Here is a 23,217-nt window from a genome sequence, read left to right as displayed (position 1 = left end):
CCAACGCCGTCCAGCCTCTCCACCGCCGGCACCACGCCCTCGTGCTACATCCAGCAAAGCTGCAGCCCCCTCCCTGGCCCGACCTCCCCTATCTCCACCACGAAGGGACAAACAGCGGCGGCGGCGACTTGGATCGGGGCAGCGTGCTGCTGGGCAACGGCATCGATATGGCTGAGGTACAACTCCTCCTTCTCGTCCTTGCCTCCCTCCTTCTATCTCTCCCTCCCCTGGTGGCGTATTGCGACAGTGCGCTGGCGGGGAAAGAGTGCTCCGGCGCTGGGAATGTGGAGCTCCGGCGGTGGGGAACGAGTAGATGTTCCAGTGGACAATGCATCTCATGCATTTCTTCTCTGGTTCTCCGGTTTGCTGTGTACTGCTGCTCGCTAGCCTAATTGTGAGAAGTTGAGCTTTGTGAGAAGCTTTGTGGTAGCAATCTGAACTAATTTTAGAAGTTGAGTTGCTGTGTGCAGATTTTGTTTGTTTCCATTGCAAATTTTGTGGTAGCAATATGTATTAACCCTTTGTTTCCATTGGCCATATAGTTCACCTTACACTAAGAGTCATGTTTTTGGTGTTACTCTTGTTATGCTTCTGTCCAAGATAGGTTATTTTTTTCTCTTCCAAAAAAAGTCCCCTAGATCTGTTTGTGTTTTGTGCTTAGTCTGCCATGATGTGCTTAGTTTGCCACCATGTTTAATGTCTCTGTGTGCTTCATAAGAGGATTGTTCATATGTAAAAACTTTCCTTTTACATAAGAGGATTGTTCGAGTGTGAAGCTAATTAAGCTACCATGGATAAAATTTCCTTTTACATAGCTTCAGTTTGTCTTAGATAACTTCCTCTAGTACTGTTTGTTCCAGAATCTAGTCCTTCAGTTTGTTCATGAATAACCTCCTGTTGTACTGTTTGTCATTAATCTGGTCCTTCAGTCTGGTCATGAATCTGGTCCTTAAATTTGCTGAATAGAAAATACTCATCGTCTTATTTTTGGCTAATTCCATAATTGATAACTTTTTGTAACTACACGTCTCACTCGGCACACACACACACACACACACACATTTATCAGCATTAGGGCGCATCCATAGTACAGAACAGAGCATAATACACTGGTAGTTGCTTTTAAAGTTGCTATTTCTGAATCTTGTTTCTAGGCTAACCTAGTATTTATAATCTTTATTTCTCTTATGCGTAACATGTGGAGGTATTTATGTATGAACATTGTATTTCCTTGTGTTTTAAAGGTGATTTTTTGATGATCTTTCTATTCACCGGTATAGTTTACTTGGTTCAGCTAAAATTAGATTATTTCAAGGCAGGAAAATGAGCCGTCCGATCGTGCGCCCGATGGAGCTGGAGATTCAGGCGGGCCGGCAGCCGCAGGCTAGAATGGATGACGTGCCAGGCAAGCTGGCATGCTTTGCGGCTTTGGATGATGGTGTGCTCAGTTTATCTGCGCTTACATCACGCTCTCTGTGATGGCGAACACTCACTTCAGGCCCTTTTCCCGATGGCCCCTCACCACCATCAAAAGCTCTCATTATTAATGTCCCGAAGAAGAAGAGGCCCTATTCATCGGGAGGAGCAGGGAGTGGCCCATGATGCGCTGCTTGATGGGTCTAGGGGTTGGGTGGGTGGGGGGGGGGCATGGCCCCCACATACAATTGCATAATTTTTTACTAGTGCATCCATATGTATATTCAGTACTTAATTAACTATTTGTAATGTATTTTGACAAAAAATACTACCCTTTGCAATCTTGCCCCCATGTTAGTCAAATTCTAGATCTTCCACTGGAAGCATATCATACTGTAAACAATGCTTGTTGTTATAACACTCAGATCTATTTCAAGGGAGTGTACTGATTGTATACAGATCAAATATTCCTATGGAGATCAGGTCTAGGTTTGGTCACCTGAACTAGATACTTGGTTCGCATGCAGGTTCAGGGGTTATGTGGGAGCTATATCTCCGCACCTCAAATTAATTAAAGCCATGAAACAAGTAGCTGGCAAATCCAAATTGCTTACTACGATATCGAGTTTTGTTCCGTCTCGCAGTAGGTGAGCGGTAGAACAGGCCGGACCAATATGGCTGGTTTTAGGAGGCTTCTATTACCGGTTCGGACCAGTTTTAGAAGCTTCTATGCCTTTTCTTTTCTTTTTACAGGTTTCTATGTTTCTTTACCTGTTTTTTTGGGATTATTTTTCCGTTTTCCTTTTCGTTTTGGAACACATGTCTACTTTTTCAAATATACATTAAAGTGCAACATGATCATATATAAATATGTAAATCACACATTTTAAAAAGTACATTTTTCTAAGAACAATTTATGATTTTTTGTTATAGGGCAGCATGCAAATGTCTGCGATATTTAGTAGGGCAATTATGTTTTGGCAGCAGTTAGCAATGTTAAGTTGGGGATTGTGTATAAATGTCAGAGATGTGTTATATTTGTAAATGCATAGCATTGTTTGCCAGCGAGCATATGTTGCGTAAACTTTTTTTGCCATTTATTTTATTCAAGCATGAACCACTTATTTGTTTTTATTTGTTTAGAGAGATGAATTGGCAAGAAAACAACGACAACTAATTGTGAGAGGCGCCGGTCTAGTAGCTGTATTGTGTGCATATATGATGTCTGTCTTTAAAAGAGCTAGGGCACAAACCCCCGGGATAACTGTGGGTATATATGATGCTTTTTGGACGGAAGACGCTTACCAAGCTTACAGTTTCACAATTGTCTCGACTGAGTAACTTGGTGCTTTTCCATAGTTCCCTGTTCATAGTAGCTTTGTCATAGCTCAATAGTAGCTTTCTATAGCTCACAGGATTGTTCTGATGCACAGCCAACCAAACACAGATACATTCCTGTCATGAAGCCAAATAAAATGGGACAAACCTTTTCTTGGATTTTCTCCCACCGGAGTTGTACTGATTTCTCTATAGAGCATTGCACTACTATTACTTGGTAATGAGAACTATTATTAGCTATTCTCCCATTGTGAGAATCTATGTACTTTGTGAACGAAACATGTGGAGGTATTTATGTATGAACATTGTATTTCCTTGTGTTTTAAAGGTGATTTTTTTATGATCGTTCTATTCACCGATATAGTTTACATGGTTCAGCTAAAATTAGATTATTTCAAGGCAGGTAAATGAGCCTTCCGGTCGTGCGCCCGATGGAACTGGAGGTTCAGGCGGGCCAGCAGCCGCATGTTAGAATGGATGACGTGCCAGGCATGGCTGGCACGCTTTGCGGACTTGGATTACGGTGTGCTCAGTTTATCTGCGCTTACAACACGCTCTCTGTGATGGCGAACACTCCAGCCCTTTTCCCGATGGCCCCTCACCACCATCAAAAGCTCTCATTATTAATGTCCCGAAGAAGAAGAGGGCCTATTCATCAAGAGGAGCATGGGAGTGGTCGAACGCCCATGGTATGCTGCTTGATGGATCTAGGGTGTGGGGTGGTGGGGGCCATGGCCCCCACATACAATTGCATATTTTTTTAGTTGTGCATTCATATGTATATTCAATACTTAATTAACTATTTGTAATGTATTTTGACAAAAAATACTACCCTTTGCAATCTTGCCCCCACGTTGGTCAAATTCTAGATCTGCTACTGGAAGCAGATCATACGATAAACAATGCTTGTTGTTATAATACTCAGATCTATTTCAGGGGAGTGTACTGATTGTATACGGATCAAATATTCCTATAGAGATCAGATCTAGGTTTGGTCACCTGAACTAGATACTTGGTTCGCATGCAGGTTCAGGGGTTATGCGGGAGGTATATCACGCTTACTACGATACCGAGTTTTGTTCCGTCTCGCAGTAGGTGAGCAGTAGAACAGGCCGGACCAATATGGTTGGTTTTAGGAGGCTTCTATTACCGGTTCGGTCCAGTTTTACAAGCTTCTATGCCTTTTCTTTTCTTTTTACAGGTTTCTATGTTTCTTTACCGGTTTTTTGGGATTCTTTTTCCGTTTTCCTTTTCTTTTTGGAACACATGTCTACTTTTTCAAATACAAATTAAAATGCTACGTGATAATTTATTAATATGTTCATCACACATTTTAAAAAGTACATTTTCTAAAATCAGTTTTTTTTATAGGGCAACATGCAAATGTCTGCGATATTTAGTAGGGCAATTATGTTTTGGCAGCAGTTAGCATTGTTAAGTAGGGGATTGTGTATAAATTTCAGGGATGTGTTGTATTTGTAAATGCATAGCATTGTTTGCCAGCGAGCATATGTTGCGTTAACTTTGTTTTGCCATTTATTTTCTTCAAGCATGAACCACTTATTTGTTTTTATTTGTTTAGATAGATGAATTGGCAAGAAAAAAACGACGACAACTAATTGTGAGAGGCGCCGGTCTAGTAGCTGCATTGTGTGCATATATGATGTTTGTGTTTAAAAGAGCTAGGGCACAAACCCCCAGGATAACTGTGGGTATATCTGATGCTTTTTGGACGGAAGACGCTTACCAAGATTACAGTTTCACATTTGTCTCGACTGATTAAAAAAAGATGAAACTCATGGGCACTAGCACCCATGGTTTATTGATATAGGAGAAGCATCACTTGTGAGAAATCAGAAATTCATCCCCGACGTGGCTCGAACCCTGGTTGCTGGAGACGCCACTGCGCTCCCTTGCCACTAGGCTACAGCCTAGTTCTCGTCTCGACTGATTAACTTGGTGCTTTTCCATAGTTCCCAGTTCATAGTAGCTTTCTCATAGCTCAATAGTAGCTTTCTATAGCTCACAGGATTGTTCAGATGCACAGCCAACCAAACACACCATACATTCCTGTCATGAAGCCAAATAAAATGGGCAAACGTTTTCTTGGATTTTCTCCCACCGGAGTTGTATTGATTTCTCTATAAAGATTGTACTACTATGACTTGGTAATGAGCACTATTATTAGCTATTCTCCCATTGTGGGAATCTATGTACTTTGTAAATGAAACATGTGGAGGTATTTATGTATGAACATTGTATTTCCTTGTGTTTTAAAGGTGATTTTTTGATGATCTTTCTATTCACCGATATAGTTTACATGGTTCAGCTAAAATTAGATTATTTCATTTTGAAGGTAGGAAAATGAGCCATCCGGTCGTGCGCCCGATGGAGCTGGAGGTTCAGGCGGGCCAGTAGCCACAGGTTAGAATGGATGACGTGCCAGGCAAGCCTGGCACGCTTTGCAGCCCTTGCTCAGTTTATCTGCGCTTCCATCACGCTCTATGTGATGGCGAACACTCACTTCAGGCCCTTTTCCCGATGGCCCCTCACCACCATCAAAAGCTCTCATTATTAATGTCCGGAAGAAGAAGAGGCCCTATTCATCGGGAGGAGCAGGGGAGTGGCCGAACGACCATGGTGCGCTTCTTGTCCCTAGAGTGTCCACTCCAAGTCCTGGCCCGGTGCTGCCACTTGCTCTGGTAGAGGTGACCATGCCCGCGGTAGCCATGGTGCATCATGGAGTCGGGATGAAGACGAGATTGTCGGCCCCGGCGCTGATGACGTGCGTCGGAGCTGGGCTGTAGCCGCGTGTAGGTACGTCGACGGCGATTTCCCGTTCCTCCTCCTCTACCGCATGGGTGACGACAGGAGTGTGCCACTGGATCGAGCGGGGCACGGGGCATATCGGTGCACACGACACCTCCGTGGTGCGGATGGAGAGGGAAGTGTAGGCTCTGGCGCACCCATCTCAGTGTTCAGCGGCGGCAGTGCACTCATTCCAGCGACTAGCCCTAGGTCCAGACCTGGCAGTTGTCCACCAGCGTGGCCAGGCGTCCGTTCACCTGCGTGTGTGACGGTATCATCCAACGGCCGCGTGATGGTGATGTCTACCAGCGAAGTTGGGCGGTGGTTAATGTGAGGCCAGGAAATCATGGTTGTACCCCCATCGATAGCTGACGAACTGGTGGCGCTGCTGGGCAACAAAGTGAGGGCGACCTTCTTCCCAGAGAAGACTAACGAGAAGGGAGGCAAGGTACGGCATCCTCACCGGTTGGATTCCTTCTCCGGTGAGTTTCGTGGCGGCCTAGTTGCTCTCGCGGAGAGTCTAGCAGTGCTGATAACGTGTAAAGAAGCAGTGCGAATGAATAGTAACAATCGCTATTGATTGACTGCGAAGATGTACAGATTTATATCCCTAGAAGGGACGCGTTGCACAGACGCAACGTTTACAAGAGACGCGATTAGAAGGACGCGCCCCTTATATTAGGACGTGATCCATCGGGAGATAAACCGCAAGTCGGTGGTATTTCTTTTAGTTAACTAATTAAGTAATCCTAACAATAACAACGTAGAATCTCCAATCCCATTTAATAGTAGAGATAAGATGTACTTTGTTCATACACGTGAACACTATCACTAGTAGAAAGCAGGGCTTTGGTTCTAGCCATATCAGAGCAATAGTTCCGACCACGTTATGAATCGGGACTAATGTGAGCATCAATCTCGATTCGAGCGGCTAGGGGAACCCGCGAGCTTGTTCATCTTCAGAAGCCTTGTGGTGTCTTCAACATTGGGAGCTCTCAAATATTCCGGGCCAAACACTTGCATAATTCCGACTGCGAAGTGCTTGACACACATGATGACTTGACTCTCACCCACGGCCAAGTGGTCATCAACGAGATCCGCCGTAATACCATATGCCAACATACACAAAGCGGCGGTCACCTTTTGAAAGGTGCTATGCCTGAGTTCTCCGGCAGCATTCCTCCGTTGCTGGAAAAACCAATCATGGCTCGCTAGTTTCTCTGTAATGCGTTTGAACAACATGATGCTCATTCTAAAATGGCGCCGAAAGTAGTACTCGGGGTATATGGGATTCTCCGCAAAATAGTACCTCATCAGTCTCTTGTGGGCATCGATCTTATCCCTCCACAATTTCTAACGACCCATAACCGAACCACCATGCTTCGGCTTTTTATTGATGTGCATAGCCAGGATCATTGCAAGGACCTCCTCCTCTTGAATATCAAATTCTTCGTTGGAAGAATCGTAGGACGAACTTATCTATAATATTGAATTTAAACTAGTTTAAAACTACAAACAACATGCACTAAATTCATCTACAAACAAAGTTGAAGCAATACATAATTTGCAAGCGTTTTATCAAACTCCTTGTGGGCGCCGAGCTGTAAATGGTCGTCGGGCACTATTTGTCGAAGGAATGGTGCGCTCGAGGGGCGGCGGCGAGGAGAGTAGGTGGAGGAAGCAGCAGTGACGCACGGGGATAGGCAGGGGAAGCGCCGACAGGTCACCGGAGCCAATGGGGAAGGTGTGGGCGGCGGCGCCAGCGCATCGAGGTCTCTCAGATCTGACGGTTTGTGAAGTTGTGCATGAATCGTCGCTGTCCAGCACGCGGGAGTGGGCGCGGCAAATACACCGCGTGTGATGTCATTTTCCTCCGCGCGCTGAACCAATTTTACTGCTCGCACGATTATTATGCGTCTGCTGGAGCGCTCGTTTCAGCCCCCCACGCGCAATAATGTTGTTTTTCCAGCGTGCGGCTTATTTCCAACGCATGTTGGAGAATTGGAGGTTTTGCGTGGGGCGCGTGGTCGGGTTGGTCCATCGGTTAGAAAGATTAAAATTAAATATGAGCTTCTGGAATCTACCATTCTTAAGAATTTGCTCCTCACTACTCCCTATTCTCTCATCATGCACACTGTCCACGTCAGCGATGTGCCACGTTATTATTCAGTTTCCAAAAGCACCCGATCAATCTTATTCCCCTATGGTCGCTACGGTGGAAAAAAAGAGGGGTGGGGGGGGGGGGACCCTGCTTTTTCCCTTCTGCACCCGCAACCGCTCATTCCGCATCCCGCCACGGCCGCCGGCCCTCCCGCAGGATCAGATCCCACCCAGCCTCTCACCAATGGAGTGCCGCCCATCTCCCGCCCTTCCTCCTTTCCGTCCTCAACTCTGCTCTTCCCCACGCGGGCGTCTTCCATCCTGTGCAGGTTCTAGCTTGTGAAGGGCCACCCGTCAAATACTGCATGTTGACCATCTTCTCCGAGGCACACAACCTCAAGCTCGAGTTGCAGATTAGCTATTGACTATTTCAACTTTCTCTAGTATATTGTGTCAATAGTGTTACTTAAGGTAACTCCAATTCCTGAATTTTGTTAGCAGGATTGCATTGACTTTCCTGATGACATGTTAAGAAATTATCTGCCACCAATCTCCTTTGATGGTACGGCTTCAATAATCTTCTTTGTTTTTAACACGTCTCATATTTGTGATTACTGATGTATTCTGGATGTATCTCTAGATGATCAAAATAGTGTTTGCATGTTACTTTTGTTGTTAAATTCTTCTTAATGATGGACAATTCAAACCTGCTAGCCACGATATGGTGACACAAATCTCCTTTGATGGTATGACTTCCACACGTCTCCTTTTGTCGTTCAATGTATAATCTTCTAACATGTGAAGAAATTAGCTTGCACAAATCTCCTTTGATGGTATGGCTTTCATAATCTTATTTTCCATTCAACACATCATCTATTTGTGACTACTGATATATGTTGGATGTATCTCTAGATAATCAAAATATCATTTTTTTCCATTTACTTTTTTTGTTAAAGTTCTTCTTAATGATGGGCAATTCTAACCTGCTAGACATGTTATGGTGTAAAACATATTTTCCATGTATATGCATCTCTTTTTATATTCCTCAATTATAATCGGACATTATCTCAATTATTCAGGCCATGGCTGATACTGTTCGATGGTCAACTTTACCACATATTGCGGATGGGTTAGCCAGAGATGGTTTTCACTGTTTCCATGCTCAAGGCGATCAACTTGGAGACTATTTAATTAAGTATTCTTCCTTTGGCTATTTATTAATCAATTGGGGCATGTTTTTCTCGGTTCATACATCATGATCATATTGACTTGAAGTTTCTACAGGTAGTTGTACTGGTTCTAATGGGACATCTTCAAGCTCAAGTTACTGAACCTAATTATTTTGGTGTGTAATTTATCTTGATATCTTATCATGAAACTAAATTTAGGAAAATTTGGTTGCCCCGAAATGATTTTTTATTATTGGCACACTATTCCAATATAAACGTGAAATTACCTACTTCCAAGGGCATAAGTTATGCCGCTATTATGGGACTGTACCATATGATTTATGGGTCTACATTGATATGTTAGAAGTCGCTCATTGCTTCTCTGAACTCTGCTTGTTGGTACATCTGTATTTTTAGTGATCTATTTTCTTCTCCATCCTTCTTTAGCAAACAGAGTGATTTACATTTGCAGAAGCTGGATGGGACCATACATTACAACCTTTCTCCCATTGAAACTTGGAAAAGTACGAGGTGGTTCCAGAACACGGAGATACATTTTAGTCATCTTGGTATGTTAGAAGAGGTACCATGTTTAGATAAATGTTTTGGTTTATCACTTACGGAAGATCTTGAGATGCATACACACAAATGATGCCATTTCTAAGCCATGTGCTCATACTGATATGATAATAAGATTCTTTTTTTAGTTATATTTTTGCTATTATGTCATTCCTTTTGCTGATTTGAGTAATTTGGTTGAGATGTGATTCTCTAGTGGTGTTGCCTGGGATTATGATGTTAGTTCCTCAACTCAGCATCAAGAGAATTGATTGTAACATGCTGGTTTCAAAGTATGTTCTGACAAAAAATTTGTGTTGCTCTTCAAGAATGGGTGAAGTATACTGCATGAGTGTGCAATTTAGTTGGTTAGCAAAGTGAAGGATTCAAGCAGCCATTTATGTGTTTGTTAGCAAAGTGATTAATTAAGAGCAACCATTTATGTGTGGTCGATCTTTTTGCTGAGAGACAACCTGCTTAACAAGTGTTTCAAATTATTTATATTTGCTTTATCTAATATATCCAGTTTTTTCGGCTACAATTTCCACAGCAACGCGCAGGGTATCATCTAGTTATATAAACGTGGGGAACTGATGTGGAAGCAGAGGTCGCGGCTCGAGTGGTTACGAGCTGACGATTCTACTTGGACATGTTGAACACTCAAGCTAACTTGCACCGCAAGACTGTTATCAACTCTGCATGTCGCCCACGTTGCAATACTGCTCAGGAGGACTGCGCATACCTGTTCTTCTCTGGCCCCGCCTCGACTATATGGGCAGCGATCGGTCTTCAGCCTTGCTCCTTGCCTCTCACTGAGTTGTGGAACAGGCCATGCCACCCTAGCCTCCCGCGGGCTGTCTGGCCCTTTATCCTGCTGCTAGTACTATGGAAAACTAGATCATGGATGGCGCGCGTTGCTGCGCCCGTCTATTTGTAATACTGAATGTTAGTGTTTGATACAAATATGTGAAGGCATTATACCTAAACATTAAGCAATAGTAATAGCTACAAGACACCAATATCAGAATGAAGACAATAAACACATTATGAAAAATAGGAAAGAAATAGTTGTAATGGGATATGCAAGGCTCCTTCCTGATTTAATGGCATACTATTTTTCGACTGCCGAAATAACAGTTTACGAGAAACTATCGCTGGATATCCTTACAATATAGTAGAAAATTAGTTCTAAGAGCAGTCACAACACTTCACATGCCAACTTGAAGGCAAGGATTGACCTACGATGAAAGATTGTACCCTTCTTTGTTATTCAATGGCAGTTCGGAGGAAGAAAAGGCGAGTTCAAATCTTAACAATAGCAAGATCATAGAGGAATGTATTTTACCTGCTTCCATTTGTAGCAATGGAACCACAAAGATTTACAACACTTCTGTTTCTTTAATTCGTCTTGAGGTTTGACAAATGCACACTTTTTTTATCAGCGCTGCTATACACACGGTGAACATGTGGACGATGCCTGCACGATTTATACGTGGAAGCACCAACACTGAGCATGCATGCAGGAGAACTGTTGGGAGGAAGTGTCGTTTGCAGGTCGTGCGCACACTGTCGGCTGTGAGGCAATTTCGCTTTTTTATCTACCCAGTCGCTTGATGCTACATAAAAGTTAGATTAAATCCTTCAAAGATCAGATAGTAGCCCCAGCCTCGTGGGAAAGAACACAGGGGAAGAATCAGCAAGCCATGCACGCCCCCTCTCTCCTGCGCTCCTATTCCCATCTCGCCATGCAATCGCCGCCGCCGCCTATACATTCCGGCTAGCAATTGCCTCCGTGGTTAACCCTAGCCCGGGGCGACCTCCCCGGCGAGCCCTAGGCTTAGCGCCGGCGTCGCTCCGCTTCCACCAGCCGGCCCTTTTCTCTGCTGCCTCTAGCCCATGTCGCGTTCTCTGTACTACGTGTGCCTGAGTTGGGGTGGGGCATGGTTGAAAGGGGGGCGTGCGTGGAGAACGCGAGCGAGAGAGAGGATCACCGGGGGCAAAGAAATTGAGGGAATGTGGCGGCCAGCGCAGGCTTGACCGCCACTGGAGGAGGTGCGGCCGGGGGATATGCGTGGTGGACGGCGGCGGGGCGGGCCGGCGGGAGTGCGGCCGGAGGCGGGGCGATGGTGTGATGGCCGGTGCGGTGGTGGTGCAGGAGCCGCAGCAGCGTGCTGAGGCTGGGGCTGTGCGGGCATGTGCACTTCAATAATACAAGAATAAAGTTTGGTGTGCATGTGCACACTTCTGTTATTGATTTGAATATACATCGAGCTATAATATTCTTCAACTTTGTTCATGTGCTTATTCTTTTCATTTATTTCTACAAGAGCTTTCTTAGAAGCAATCTAAAATTTGGGATTTGATTACATAGCTTCAGGACATTATGAACATGTAGTCCGTCCACACTTTGAGAATGCTGAAAGCTCATCGATGCACGAACTTTTTAGAGACAAGGTACTTTATAATAGCTTGCTTAATTAGCTCCAATGTTGTTGGATTCGATATCAGTTGAGTTCTGTTTTTCATCCTACAAGGAAATCTTGGACATATACAAACAAATCAGCTGGCTCTTTTATTTACATAATGTTTAGCTGAAATCACCTTTCAGACTCTGATTGGTGTATAAGGTCAAGGATCAAACTTATTTCTTTACCAATTAAACAGTAAGTGACCATTCGAACATGTAGTATGTTTCGAGAGTGGTTTTTCCTAGCACGGGCTACATGGTACCCATTATCACAGCCATCCATTGATTCATGTGTTTCATTTGGATGTGTGCACATTAGCAGAACTCAGCTGTTGCGCTATTCGGTCAGTCCTTAATTCTCTGCCGCGATGACTACTAAATTCAAAAATTGGATGGGGCCTAGTAGGCCGCTGTACACGACATGACTTGACGTGTGTGCACCTACCACAGACTACCACTGTACTCGACCTGACTTGTTAATTCATTCAGCGCGTCACTACTACATTGCATTGCGGAAGATAACTGACAATTTGAACGCTGACTCATTCGTATTGCAACCCGTTTCAGCTGATTTGCTTGGATCTGATGCAAGAAAAAACATTAGTAAATACTTGCTCCAAATATTCTTGATAGGGTCCACACAACTTATCATGCGTGCTGATTACAAAAAAAATTAGTAAATACTACTTGCTCCTAATATTTGCATGCATGCATGCAACGCACACAAAAAAAATGTTATATCTGCATGATGATAGGTTGATTTCGCTCTCTTCGCTTCCCTACGAGGAGCGTGTTCACCCTCCTTCCATTTCTCCTCCTTTGGCATGGGCTTACAAAAATAATTTAAACGCATCTGCTCACCTTTTCTCCTCCCTCTCTCTCCTAACGAGGTACAGCCCCACTCTTTCTCACTCACATGCAGGCTGAGATAGACCTCCGACATCACAAGAGCTAGCACTGCAGCCGACATGCAGATGCATCTGTCCACTCTTTAATCACTGGCGCCCTGCTTGAGTGACACAGCCGTGCGAGATGGAACGGAGGGGGGCGGGTGGACCTAGGAGGGAATCTTGGTACTGTTCACGTAGCCATGTCTTTTCAGACTAATTACTCTCTGTGGCTATAGAAAACTACTGCTGATGCTGTTACTAGCACGCATCTCTATAGCATGACCAACGACACAGATAAGGGGTACCGTGTAGGACGAGCTATGAAGAAACTTTGCGGTATGTTTCCTACTTTCCTTCCATTTGTCTCTCGGCTGTATTTTAGTTTGCCAAGTTATGTATTGTTACTTGTGATTATAAACACACTTATCTTCGTCTCATTAATCAATGAAATAAATAAATAAAGGAGGCATAGAGCATACACAGGACCTGCATCTGGACTTTTTGAGTTGCCCTTTTTTTTTGAGACAAACCGCAAAGCTTTATTACTCCGTCACAATGCTTACAGGGACGAAATCAAGTTCATTGGGTTGGCCTAACCAAGCATGGCGGCCAAACCCCAGAGATAGAGCGTGCTTTGCTAGTTTGTGAGCCTCGATATTCGAGCTCCTAAATTCATGAATAATATTACGTATTTCAAAAGATAGTCTATATTGCATGATTTCATGCACAATTGCCGTAGCTTCCTTTGTATGAATGTTGAATATCATCCACAGCAACCTTGCAGTCCGATGCAATGTGAATCCTTCTGGCATAAAGATCATCCGCAAGTGCCAGGGCTTCCCTGATGGCGAGTGTCTCTAGGATACCAGGGTCTGACAGATGTGGGAAAACTACGGCCGATGCTCCCAAGAACACACCCTCTTGGTCCCTGCAGACCGCTGCCACTGCTCCATTCACTCTTCCCACTGCTGCATCAACATTAACTTTGGTTAATCCCTCCGGAGGTGCAAGCTAATGATTCGGCCTCCGTTGAGCCACCCTTCTGCCGACCTCTCCTGGCTGCTGTAGTGCCCGTAGCTCTGCTATATAAGATGTTACAAAACTGTGAATAGCGAATGGGGTTTGGAAGATATCTTCATACATAGCCTTTCTCCGTGAATTCCACAGCGCCCAGAGAGTAACCACAAAAGCAAGAAAGTCATCTTGGTTGAGAGCTTCGTGCATGATAAACAGCCACTTCTTTGGATTCTCCTCAGTACATGTGCTCAACTTGTCTAAAACAGCATCCGATGACAGTGCCCAAGTACTCCTGGATACCGAGCAGTCTAGAAAAGCATGACGCCATGTATCCTCCGCCCCGCATAAGCAGCACGCCCTGGAGGTTGACATGTTCCTATGGTGGAGAAGTGCAGCTGTAGGGATCGAGTTTCTGGCTAGTCTCCACAAGAAGAACCTCAACTTGGAAGGGACCCTGATGCGCCATAACTCCGTCCAGCCTTGCTCGGCCACATGGGAGTCGGAGGAGCCTCCCCCTCATACAGCCATGCTTCCCGGCCTAGCTTCGTCCTTTGAATCATCCGGTATGCCGAACGGACAGAAAAAAACCCCCTTCGCTCCTCGGCCCAAGCCCAAAAATCATCAACTTGTCTCGTGCACAGTGGAATCTGTAGGATGGCCTCCGCATCCAACGGTATGAACACCGAGCGCACCAAGTTTTCGTTCCAGGTAGACGATGTGTGGTCAATCAGTTCAGCCACCAGCCTCGGCGGTTCATCAACTAAGCAAGCCATTGGCCTCCTAGCATGTGATCTCGGCAACCAGTTGTCCTCCCAGATTTTGGTTGATGTTCCATCTCCAGTTCTACGAACCAAGCCTTGCACCATTATGTCCCGGCCGTCGAGGACCGCTCGCCAAATCTGCAAGGGATGAGAACCCAGGGTTGCCCCAAAGATGTCCGAATCAGGGTAGTAGATTGCTTTGAGGATCCGAGCACTCAAAGACTGTGGATTTTGCAGCATGCGCCAAGACTGCCGAGCTAAAAGCGCCAAGTTAAACATCTCCATGTCTCGAAAACCCAGACCACCGAGATTCTTCGGTAGAGTCATCACGCCCCAAGCCACCCAACTAGGCTTCCGTTTTCCTTGTTTACTCCCCCACCAAAACTGTCTGATCAATGTGTTGTCATGCAAGTGCTGCATGTGTTACTATCAGGGGCGAAATTGGGCCTAGGGCAACTAGGGCTATAGCCCCAGGCGTGGCCCAACTAGTGCCATTATATCCAGTAGAAAATTTTCAGATTTTCACATTTATAGAGGCCCAGCCCCAGGCGTGAATACCCAGCCCAAGGCCTCAGCGGCAGCCCAACTAACTAGCTCAGCAGGAAGCCACGCCCACGGCCTCATTGGTCGGTTGTGATTCCAAAGGCATCGATCGATCGGCCAGAAAAATTACATTAATTGTCGATCAAAAGATCCCTCGTTGACTCGGTGCCTCGTTTCATCCTCCTGGACGGCTCGACAGACTGAACGATCTGGACCTGTGCTTGGCCTCGTGGCCGCATCGCAGTCGCAGCAAGCCCCCTCTGTGCTCTGGCCATCTCCAATTCACTTGTTCTGCTCCGCCTCCACAACTGGCTATAGAGGTATTTAAAGTTGTTGTATCATCTACTCCCTCCGTTCTAAAATAGACGACCCAACTTTGTATTAAATTGGATCATCTATTTTAAAACGGAGGGAGTATTTTTCCTATGGATGATTTGATCTAGCTTTTTAAATCTATATGTTAAATTGTACTATTACTTTAGTCAATTGTATTTTAGTTATTTGTTAAAAGAAAAAATGATAGAAATCCAAGATAAAGAGGAGACACACACACGGACGCACGCACACACGATTAAATTTCTTTTGAAGCAAGTTCCCACCAGCCTACATCCAACAATACCAGAATCAGCAGGAGCCGGAGCTAGTAATGCAAATAAGTAAAACATGTGTGGAGCTTAATCCAGATGACATTAATCTTGACCCCGGTCTCCATAAACCGAATGAGGAAATGCAAGGGGCTATTACCTATTGCACTTCATGATAATGGTATATTAAGTTTTCCCTTTTTTTGGCACTATTCGTATGAACAATTGACTTGGTCTATGTACATTGTCTTGATTTTAAATACACGATTTTCTGTTTGTAACTCCGATCCTTCTAATATTGCTAGTGAAGAAACGATGGCCTCAAATTAAGCAACTCTTCATTAAATTTTCCCTCGTGGTAAAATGAATTTATATTTCATCTTTAATGTTAATTTTTGACATACTTCTAACACACGCCAGTATGCTTGGTATTTGACGTTATTTTTAGTCACTTAGTTTTAGCCCTAGGCTTTGAGAAATCCTGGTTCCGCCTCTGGTTACTATCATAATCTGTATACTCAAATACAACATGTGTAATTTTCTTCCTTTTCCTGGTTAATAAACAGACTACAACGAAATCACGCATTGAACACGGACGCACAACTAGCTGCCGCCTCCAAGAACCCTAGCTTTCTGCCTCCCACCGGCGCCGGCGCCAGTCCATTCCGTCTCCGGTGGCCCTATGGCCATGGAGGCGGAGTGGATTTCGGCCCTTGCCGGTGGGAGGGCTCTGTTTTTAGATCTTTTTTCGAGCTCTGTTAGGGTTTGTGTCCTGCTCAAGAAGGCGAGACGGCGGCGGCTCCCTGAAGATGGAATAAAGGTCTCCCCGCCTAGCTCCCGTTCCGGTGATGCGTCTTGCATCGTCGGTGGGCGTGTGGAGTTGTGTCTCCGGCGGATCTGTCTTTGGTGGATTTGCTCGGATCTGTTCGTCGTACGTCTCCGTTCGTGTGTTTTCAGGTTGGATCCTTTTGATCTACACTCTTCATCCGCGGTGGTTGCTATTCTGGTGCGTTGGTTCTATGGGGCCTTAGCACGACGACTTCCCGACTGTCTACTACAACAAGGTTTGCCTGGCTCCGGCGAGGGAGGGGCGATGACAGCGGCGCGCCTTCGGCTTGCTTCAGTGCTTGTAGTCGTCGCTACGTGGTCTACAGATCTGGATGTAATTTTTATTATTTCTAGTGTTCGTTGCACTACCATGATTGAAGATGAATAGATTGGAAGTCTTTCCCGCAAAAATAAAATAAACAGACTACGGGGGAAATAATCACAACATATGTATTTTTATTGGATTCTAATCACAACATATGTATTATGAGGAAAGAAGCAGCGAAAATCTTAATAAAGTTTTTTAGCAGGACTAAAAACAAACTCTCCCTAGCTCCACAAGAAAAGCTGGGCATACATATCGACTCTTTTTAAAGGAGAGCATATATATTAACTTTGGGAGGGGAGGGCATAGAGTTGTGATGGTAATTTATATGTTATAGCTGATACATTCATATTCTCACTTCTCCATGGGCTTCCAAAATAGGTTGCCGTGAAATTGTTGTGTTTCACTACTTTGAAAAGAAAAGATATCTAACTACAATTCAAAACTAAAATCTTTCTACAGTCGTCACTTGCAGATAATATGACGGAAGTTCCAATTTGGACCTTAACAAGGTTGTATGATTTTAGCATACATGTCATTTTCTTCTACATCAGTTATATATTTTTCTGCTGACAACAGCGAACCGCTCACGATGAAATGAATGATGCACCGTCTTTGTCATCTGCTGATGTTGGAATAGCTATGGAAACTGACTCAAGAGAAAATGATGCGTATGTTCATTTAATCTATTAGGGAACATATCTTAGCTTTTTTTCGCCCAGTTTCTCAGGTATATTTTGCTTAGTCTGAATTTTATCTAATTCATGTGGGTATTTGATAAGTGAGAGCAACCCCTGCACATGTTTTAGATGCCTTACCCCTGTGTGAAGCAACTATGGCAAAAGGGCACTAGAATTTGGCCTGGCGGTATACAACATAGTATCAGCTAACCATGGTGTCCAGGTTGCAGTAATTCAGAGTGGGAGCTTCAGAAGTTCCATCCCCTGCGATATATGTGTGATGTCTGGAGATAAGCTTGATTTCAGTTCCGTTTAGTTGAGTCAAGTTCACCCATGCATAATTTCAGAAATTTTTGTAAATGTGTGCTACAATTTAATTTTAGTTCTTTGAACAAGGTTGTTCGAGTAGTAATTCAGCCTGGTGTTATCCGAGATTTAGCCTCGGGATGCACAATCTAGATCAGATATGGTGCGTGTGGAGCCTGCTTACTGCATGAATGCAGTAGTTATCTTTCTGTATTTGAGAAAGATATTGGAGGACCCTCCTAGCAACTTCAGTTATCTTTGCTCATGGTAACCAATGGTGCAGACAAAGGCAGAGCTAGACTGATCTAGAGATGTCCTGCCTCCTTCTCTTCTTTCCGAGTTTTCAGTTGTAGCTTTTTTTGAAATGGTAGATGTTTTTTTGCTTTCAGATCCCAAATCTGTTGCAGGTTGCATTAAGGCTAACAGGAGGGGGAAATGTGAAGCCCAGGACTGAAGAATGGCGCAGCAAAGCGCGCGTTAGTTTCTAGTAAAGTTTATTGTCGAGAGTTTTGCTGCATGGCTTCCTCGCGTCGATGTGATGCTTGCTTTCTTCTTTGTATTTGTTCAAGGTGAAGGTTTGGTGACTGATATGATTGGTACGTGAATGCTATCCTGGGACACGTCAAGGATTAACTGTTGTTCATAAAACATGTTTGGTATGTGTATATGGTCCTCGTGTCCGTATATTTTCCAGGGGAATAACTGTTGTACTCTCTACTAACTTTGTACCAACCCAGCATCAATTAATATGGATCGGAGGGAGTAATATAATTCTGACTAGCTTGTCTTTTCAGGTGGTTTTCAAAATGCACTCTCGAACTTAAATACTTGTGAGATGATGTAATTGGTTGCTTCTTTTTTCAGGTCACTAGTATACTACTCTTGCAGTCACAAGTTCGTAGATGTGTGTTCGGTGAGCTAAAAGGATCTATTTCTAGCATCTAAAGAAGTTATGGACATTTTAGTATCTATCTGATGAAGTAGCACTCTAGGATGGATTAGTTTCTAAGAGCATCTCCAACAGCCGCGCGGTCCGAAACGCCATCGTGCGCCGTTTACTTGCTGCGTCCGCTCCCGCGCGTCGCACACTCGAGCGGCCGCTCGTGACTTCCACCTACCCGACCTAGACGCTGGCGCCGCCGCCGGCACCACCCCATTTGTTCCGGCGACCATTCCGGTGCTTCCCCGGCCTATCCCTGCGCCGCCATTGCTTCCTCCATCTCCTTCCAGTCGCCGCCGCGCCTCGCGCGCGCCATTCCTCCGACGAACAGCGCCCGGCCGCCCACTGCCGCTCGGCGCCCACAAGCTAGGTGTTTGACAAAACGCTAGCAAGGTATGTATTGCTTCAACTTCACATTTTTATATGAATTTGGTGCATAGTTTTTATAGCCTAGTTTAAATTGAACATTGTAGATGAGTCCGTAATATGATTCTTCCGAAGAAGAATTTGATATTGAAGAGGAGGAGGATCTTGCAATGATCATACCTATGCACATCAATAAAAAACCAAAGCACAGTGGTTCGATTATGGGCCGGCAGAAAATTTGGAGGGCTAGGATCGATGCCCACAACAGATTGATGAGTATTTTGTGGAGAGTCCCACATACCCCGAGTCGTACTTTTGTCGCTGATTTAGGATGGGCACGAAGTTGTTCAGGCGCATTGCAGAGAAACTAGCGAGCCATGATCGGTTTTTTCAGCAAAGGAGGAATGCCGCTGGAGAGCTCGGGCATAGCACCTATCAGAAGGTGACAGTCACTTTGCATATGTTGGCGTACGGTATTCCGGCTGATCTAGTTGATGACCACTTGGCCATGGGTGAGAGTCAATCCATCATGTGTGTCAAGTGCTTCGTAGTCGGAATTGTGCAAGTGTTTGGCCTGGAGTATTTGAGATCTCTCAATGCTGAAGACGTCGCAAGGCTTTTGGAGATGAACAAAGCTCACAGGTTCCCATGTATGCTTGGCTCAATAGATTGCATGCACTGGAATTGGAAAAACTGTCCTAAGGCATGGCATGGGCAATTCCATGGCCAAAAAAAGGGTTCCACTATAATCATTGAAGCGGTGGGCGATCAAGAGACTTGGATTTGGCATGCTTTTTTGGAATGTCTAGATCTTTGAATGACATCAACGTTGTTAATCGGTCACCACTGATGAATAAGATTGCAAAAGGTGAACTGCCACCGGTGCAGTTTGTAGCAAATGGCCATACATGCAACTATGGCTACTATCTTGCGGATGGCATCTACCCAAAGTGGCAAACATTTGTGAAGCCATTGAAAAAACCAGAAGGTGAGAGAAATCTTGATTTCCACAATGCTCAAGCTGCGGCTAGAAAAGATGCGGAGAGAGCTTTTGAGATTTTGCAAGCCCAATTTGCCATTGTGAGAGGACCGACTAGATTTTGGGATCAAAAGATGCTTTGGTACATCATGCACGCTTGTGTGATCATGCATAACATGATCATCGAGAATGAGCGTGTCCAAGATTTAGACTACTCTCAGTATGAGCTCTTGGGACATCCCGTGTGAGTGCGGCGGAAGGCTGCCAAGGTGGCCCATTTTGTTGCCTCCTATCATGCCATTCAACGTGCGGAAACGCATGATGATCTTCAGAAGGATCTCATCGAGGAGTGGTGGGCATGGAATGACCGATAAAGACCATCATGATTTGTATGTTGATGTTGTATTGTTGAACTATTTGTTCTATTGCAAGATAAGCTATTTGCTTGAGTTGTAATAATAAAATTGAACTATTTATTGTTGATTTATTTTGTTTCTGTTTGATCTTCTTGGTTGTATTTGGAGTGCATATGTTGTTTGTGCGAGAGCGCGCACGTAGTTTTTTTGCAGAGGCTGCTGGAGCGGTTTGCGCGCGCTAAACTTTTCAGCAACCACTGGAGCAAGCGCTCCTCGCCGCGCAAAAACTGGCGATCAGCGCGCTGCAAATGCTTTTTTAGCGCGCCGCGCGTTGTGCGGCTGTTGGAGATGCTCCAACTGAAAACAGATGGTATATATCTAGTGATGTAATACTGGACATATGAACCTACAAATGTATGCCTATGTATGTATGTAGACACGATGGATTGTTGTCCTTTTGGATGTGATGTAGTACTGAACTTGTGAACCTACAAAGTGTATACCAATGTATGTATGTAGACATGATGTATTGTTGAGATATATATATTATGTCTCAGTTGATGCAACTTTAATTACTCTACATTGTATTCTAGATTATTGTACAAAATTGAGTGGAGAGATGGCTGAACTCGAAGGGGATTTGTGTGTTGGCAGTGTACTTGATTAAGGGCACATCGATTGCCGGGAATTGTTCTAACTGCCCTGCATTGCTAGCCTGCCAGCAAAAATCTGTTTGTCGGGAATGGTGCTAGCCGGCAAAGCTTCAGTCATGCAGGTCAAAGTAACTGCCGAGGTTTCTTCTAAGTGCCAGTAATTATCTTTCCTGACGGGACTTTCGCAGTTTGCAATTGCTGGCAAAGGCATATTCCTTGTAGTTAGTCTGCCTCTACTAGCTAGTTTTCCCGGCAGATAAAGTGACCGTTAAGTTTTTTCATGGTGTGGTGGTCGCTTATTTCGTGTGCCCGCTCCCGTGCGCTGCACAGCGACGACTCGCGCGCGACTTCCACCAACAGCAAGATCCAGGCGCTAGCGCTGCCGCCCGCACTTCCCCATTTGCTTCGGCGACCTGACGACGCTCCCCGACCTATCCCCACGCGTCGCCGCTGCTTCCTCCACCTCCTCTCGTCGTCACCACCCCTCGAGTGCGCCATTCCTCCGATGAACAGTGCCCGGCCTCCCACTGCCGCTCGGCGCCCACAGGGTATTTGGCAAAACGCTTGCAATGTTTGGTTCAACTTCATATTTTGTAGATGAATTCGGTGCATGTTGTTTGTAGATTTATAGAGTAGTTTAAATTCAATATTGTAGATGAGTTAATCCTTGATTCTTCTGACAAAGAATTTGATATTCAAGAGAAGGAGGACCTTGTAATGATCCTAGCTATGCACGTCAATAAAAAGCCGAAGCACGGTGGTTCGGTAATGGGTCGTCAGAAAATTTAACTACACCATGTCAAAAGTTTAGGGGCAACTATCTGCCAAGAATGTTCAAGAATTTGGGGGCAATTGACTGCCTCCATTGATTTATGTGCCGGACAAGACTATATAGGTCAATGTATGTGCCGGGAATGGTGTAGTTACAGGGGCAGGCAATCTGTCGGCATCTTTAGGGTTGGCCCAATTGCCCCGAATCCCATTTACGGGCGAACACACTGCCGGAAAACCCTATTCGCCGCTCGCTGCGACGAATTGTCGGGCATTCGCACAGGGGCCAGGTTGCTAGTGACGAGATATGGGCCGGCCCAGTTCCAACTTTACACTGCGCCCGACCGGTTTTGGGAACCTTCTAGTAGGTTCTCTCAACCAGGTTTTTTTCCTTTGTATTCTGTTTTTTCGTTTTTATTTTTCATTATTTTTCGTTTTTCCTTCTTCTTTTTCTGTTTCTCTTTACTTTTATATTATTTCCTTTTTTCTTCAGTTTCTTTCTTTTTCAAAAAATGTTCAATATTTCCAAAATATTCTAATATAACAAAATTTGTTCACCATTTTCAAAAAAAATCATTCTTTATAATTTTGATATGAAATTTAGAAAATTTTCATGTTTTTTGAAATTATTTAGAATCTCAAAAATTGTTCGCTTGTTTTAAAAAAAATCGGTAATTTCAACCAAGTTTATCATTTATAAAATTTGTACAACTTTTGAGAAAATGTTTGTATTTCCAAAATTTGTTCAAAATTTGGAAAAATATTTGGTAGTTTCAAAATTTGTTTGAAAAATCAATTTTTTTTCATATTTTCAAATTTTGTTCCTTTTGTAACAAAAATCAAAAAATGGTCTCATTTTTCAATAATTTCACAAATTAAACGAATGCTTTCAAAATTTGTTCTCTAATTCAAATAATGTTCGAGGAATTTCAAAAAATGTTCACTTTCAAATGAACTGTTCGCTCTTTTAGAAAATTTGCTCAAATAATTTGAAAGTTTGTGTTTTCCATTTTCACCTTTTCTTAGAAGAAATATACTGAAATTTCAAATTTTGTTCACATTGTTTCAAAAACTTCTCCGTGTTTTTGAAAATTTGTTGAAATAATTCCAAAAGCCATACGGTTTGGTAAACAATTAGGTTGCATTAAATATCCTGCTCCTGTAAAGTCTTGAAGGGATTGCGCTGTAATTGCTCACTAATACTCATTCGATTTAGTGGCTAGCGTGAGCTTCGCTTTTATGGTTTTTTTTCCCGCGGAATAAACACAGTTAGCCTGGTCCCTTCAAGTGGGCCAGCCCAATCTCGGTGTGCCTGTGCGCCGGCGCGCTGTTGGTGACCGCACGGATACGAAAGAATTGAGG

The 23,217-nt window shown here is 44.1% G+C and overlaps 1 long non-coding RNA gene across 1 annotated transcript; it reads left to right on the top strand.

Moving 5' to 3' along the window:
* The first annotated feature begins 8,030 nt into the window (after nucleotides 1-8,030).
* LOC123059521 (uncharacterized) lies at nucleotides 8,031-10,312 on the top strand. The gene is made up of 5 exons (XR_006427465.1): nucleotides 8,031-8,224; nucleotides 8,742-8,857; nucleotides 8,947-9,007; nucleotides 9,304-9,400; nucleotides 9,940-10,312. It is a non-coding gene; the product is annotated as an uncharacterized lncRNA (long non-coding RNA).
* The last annotated feature ends 12,905 nt before the right edge of the window (nucleotides 10,313-23,217 follow it).

The sequence above is a fragment of the Triticum aestivum genome, chromosome 3A (assembly GCF_018294505.1).
Source record: "Triticum aestivum cultivar Chinese Spring chromosome 3A, IWGSC CS RefSeq v2.1, whole genome shotgun sequence".
Classification (NCBI taxonomy): domain Eukaryota; kingdom Viridiplantae; phylum Streptophyta; class Magnoliopsida; order Poales; family Poaceae; genus Triticum; species Triticum aestivum.
Note: the sequence above shows the minus strand (reverse complement) of the source record. Positions and strands in the feature narration are given on the sequence as shown.